Here is a 4,238-nt window from a genome sequence, read left to right as displayed (position 1 = left end):
GAAGGGCTGATACCAAACCCACCCATCCCGCAACTGCCTGGAGAGAGGCTTTCACTGCTGATTACACGTTTACAAGTTTAATCTTAATGAGTTCGTAGTGTGTGAAATCACATCTGGTCACAGTGGCCTTACTAGCTTCCTATCTACGCTGCTGCAGCAACAGTGTCAGAACCTAGCTTACAGCTTGCCTTTTGCCACTACCCCTGGATCACTGTCCTGACCACACCCCCTTCCTATTTGAATGGGCGGCCCTGCTAGGAACATTATGGTATTTCCATCCTCTTTAGCTCTAGTGCAGAGGATTTCACCAGGTATTTGGAAAGAGACCCTAGACAAGTGTGGAGAGCTGTGGAAGACACGACTTTTTCTCTGGTCTTTCAGACAAGTAGTAAGTGCCGGTGGGGAAGGGATTCTGTGCTAAACTCTACTGTGGGTTGCTCTCTGCCAATATTGATTTCCAGAATATTGCTAAGCTCCTAGTGATCTTCTAGGGAATTTACTTTTTCTGCAAACACCGTATCCCAGCTGATGAACTCAACATATTTGCTGATCACAGATGGGGGTAATTTAGGGTTTTCTAACCATTTGAAATGATGCTGCCTTTAAAAAGTAGGTTTTATATAGAAAATGTTAAAGAAAATGTTACCGCTTTCCTTGTCTTGAATTCATTGTTTCGTGGCTTGCTCAGCAATACTGTGATAGATTAAAATTAAAGACATGCTGAAGTTGTTGATTTTTTTTTAAATTTTTGGTCCAAAATTTATGGGGGGGGTTTCTAGTTGCTCTACTCTACAGAAGCAGCAGCAGCAAAAATGCCTAGTGCTAGATCCTCTGCTGGTGTAAAGTGGTGTAGCTCCCCTGCCATTTGTAGAGGGACACTGATTTATATTAGCTGAGAATTTGCCCGATTATATCTTTGCTGGAATTCTTGGAAGCCCTTGGCTCCTCCTCTTCTCTCATGTTGTTCATCCTCACAATATTGTGCCCCAAATATCCTCTAGATTGAAGTTGGACTGAAGAACAGCAAATGCCATGCAAATATGTGCCAGCTTTCGCTTTCGGCTTATTGAAAGTAATTGAAGTGGGGAGCACCGAGGCTTGAAAGGCTGTACAGCTTTGGAGGTGCCTGACTGTAATTCCTCATCAATGAGGACACAATCCTGCTCTCCTTGCAAAACCCAAACTCCCAGTGAATCCTTGAAAGCCCGTGGGAGCACTGAGTCCCTAAGTAATACAGTCAGGCCTTCCATCTTTCCATTAGCCTTTAACTTGATGCTTTGCATGTGGCCACTAATTTGCTATTAAAATTACCAGCAACCCGGCATCTAGCTCTGTCATCTGATACCTTCAGGGGGCTGTGGGCTGCATGGAGGTCCCTCACTGGTCAGTATCTATTCATGTTAATTTTAACTATTATATTTTTAAAAAATCTTTTCCCCCCGCCCCTGTCATTGAAATCCCTTTTTGGCAAAGCAAATTTCTGTCTCACACAGGAACGCTAGCTTTTAAACAACAGGAAATACTGGCCAGGATGATGATTGTTCAATGATTTTTATTTTTATTGTGGAATAGGCTCTATGCTTAAACCTTTTTAACCAGTTGTGGCTTTTACCTCTCTCTCACCCTCATCCTGTAGGTCTATCTAGAACAAAAGTGACCAGACAGTTAAAAGCTTGCATCTATTTAGGTGCTTCTGTGGTTCACCCTTCCTCTGGTCTCAGGGCATGCTGCACTGTGTTGATCCTCACGAGGTAAAGCAGTGCTGTTATCCCTGTTTTACATATGGGGAAGTGATTTGCAGAGAGGAAAAGAGCTAGATTTTTAATGGTATTCAGGGGCCTTGTGGGATTTTCCAAAATGCCTAGTGATCTCTAACAATCCTGATGAAGAGACTTGCCCAACCTTATGCCATCTACCCAGTCTGTGGTAAGGCAGGGAATTGAATCTGGGCCTCCCAAGTCCCAGGCTAACCCCCTTTTGCCTTTGGCCTGCTCTTTTGTTCTGCAGAAGAAATGTGTGTTGTCCACAGGGCCAGCCCCTTGGCTGGTGTAAATCAGTATCGCTCCACTGTGTCTGCTGCCCCGGCTGAAGATCTGCCCAGGATGTTTGTTTCAAATCGACTATTACACAGTGGAATCATAGTAATGAAATAACAATGACCTAATTGCCACCCTGTCCCCTTTCCCCTCCTCCTCCACATCCTCCTGCAATTGCAAATAGCTGCCATGATCCCCATTCAGAGGCATAACAGTTGCCTCCCCCATTCAGGTTCTTGCCCTAGCCAGCAAGCTGTACTGTGTCGAGTCCTCACCATGACCTCCGGCTGTCAGATACCAGCTGAGTTGTCGGTGCTGTTGATGGTGGCATTAGTTAGACCTAATTATGAATGGGCTGCTTATGGGTAATTTTGTCAAAGGTAAATGAGCTGAGCAAAAGATCCAAGTGGTCTTAGGCTGAAAAGTGCAAGGAATTGGGAGTCTTTTGTGTGCGCGTGCATGCGCGTGCATGTGCGTGGGTGCATGCGTACGTGTGTTGGAGTGGGAAAGAGAGAGAGAGATGGAGAGGAGAGTCTTTTTCTCTATCTTGACTCAACCTAGGACTAAAGATTGTCCTGTAGGATGGGCAGGGGGGTAGAGTGTTACAAAAATAAGCTTCAGATCTATTCCCCCCCCCCTCCAGTTACACAAACCATTTCAACTGTATGAAAAGCAGAAACTGCTCTCCAAACAAACAGCTCCTCAGGAAACTCTACAAGGTGCAAACCCTCTTAAAGGAATAACAAACCAACTGCAGTAATCCGGCAGGTTTCAGTGATTAGAACAAGGATCTAGGATCAGGACACCTGGGTTCTGGGCCTGACTCTCATGACTTGCCACACTGGTTGGTTAGTTCATGAATCTACCGGTATTTCATAGGGGGTGGGAGGATCCCAAAAAGTGTTTAAAAGGCAATCAGGACTCGCAGTAGAGCTGATCTCACTTTATTAGACCAACAAGATTTTTGCAATAAACATTCTTTAATTGCAAGCTTTCGGGCACAAACACCCTTCATCAGGCATTGGAGAAAAGACTGCAAAAGTTCTCCTGGGTAGAAATGAAACTTCATATATCATAGGATTTCACAGAGGATAAACAAATGTGTTTATGTGTTTTGCAGCACAGAAACTGTGTCTGTGCCTCAGTTTCCTGCAGCCCCACAAGCAGTTGTGTTTAATGCATTATCTTCAAGGCTAGAGGCTAAAGAAGAATTAATTGAGGAGCTTTGAAGTTCTGGATGAAAGATGAGACAAAGGTGCAGAATAGTAATGATATAAACAGGATAGCATCAAAAGGTGATAGAAAAAGGCTGATCTGTGAAAGAAAAGTGTCTTGTCAATTAATTTTTCTGCAGCAAACTGAGAGCTCTCATTTCCATTGTCCATCGCCCAGTGTTAGGAATGCTTTTTTATTTTTAAATTGGTGTCAAGAGTTGATTAATTGAAGAGGCCAATATGATGCATCACCAAATTAGTACCCACCCTTTCTCCTGAGAATTAAATTGGCAGGGAGCCTGGGAAGTGAGAGCATTTCAAGGGTTAAAGCGTTGAGGAAGAAGGTCATTTCCAAGGGTTATTTTTTCCCCTAGGGATGATATATTATTGCTCAATGCAAATGGTGGTAACTGAGCTGCCTTGGGTCGGTCAGTGGCCTCCAGGGCCATCAGTTGTGCCCTCTCACCTCCTTCGAGTTACTGCCGGCTGGATTCTTACATGGAGAAACATTTTGATGCGGTGGCTAAGTTGCCCTGCCCATCCTATCACTCCCCCTCCCCACCTAACCCTGCTTATATGCAGAAAGGCTAGGTTGGGTGAATCATTTTGATTTTTAGGAATAGAAAGGGACTGAGAGAAACCCACCAACTCTATTCAGTTGCTGCATCCATTACCCTGGTAGCTTAGCCTGTAAATCTCCCACAAGCCCTTAGCCACAGAGGCAGGATGGACTAATGGATAGAGCACTGGACTCAGAATTGGGGAAACAGGATTTGTGTTTTTGGCTCTGCCACTGGCCTGTCGTATGGTCTTGGAAAAATCACTTTATTTCCCTTTGCCTAAATTTCCCCATTTTTAAAATGGGCCTAATAACTACTAAAATACCTCATGGGAGCATTGGGATATTTAATAAGAAATACATAAAATAGAGTAATATACACACACACACACACACACACACACACACACACACACACTGTACATACTG

The 4,238-nt window shown here is 44.1% G+C and overlaps 1 protein-coding gene across 2 annotated transcripts in view; it reads left to right on the top strand.

Moving 5' to 3' along the window:
• Positions 1 to 288: 288 nt before the first annotated feature.
• ETS1 (ETS proto-oncogene 1, transcription factor) overlaps positions 289 to 4,238 on the top strand; it is a 109,520-nt gene continuing 105,570 nt past the window's right edge. For both annotated transcript variants that reach the window (XM_019546976.1, XM_019546975.1), the window contains exon 1: positions 289 to 388. The gene's annotated coding sequence lies outside the window, so the exon portion shown is untranslated. The remainder of the gene's footprint in view (positions 389 to 4,238) is intronic.

This window comes from Crocodylus porosus, unplaced genomic scaffold (assembly GCF_001723895.1).
Source record: "Crocodylus porosus isolate Cpor-Errol unplaced genomic scaffold, CroPor_comp1, whole genome shotgun sequence".
Classification (NCBI taxonomy): Eukaryota; Metazoa; Chordata; order Crocodylia; family Crocodylidae; genus Crocodylus; species Crocodylus porosus.
Note: the sequence above shows the minus strand (reverse complement) of the source record. Positions and strands in the feature narration are given on the sequence as shown.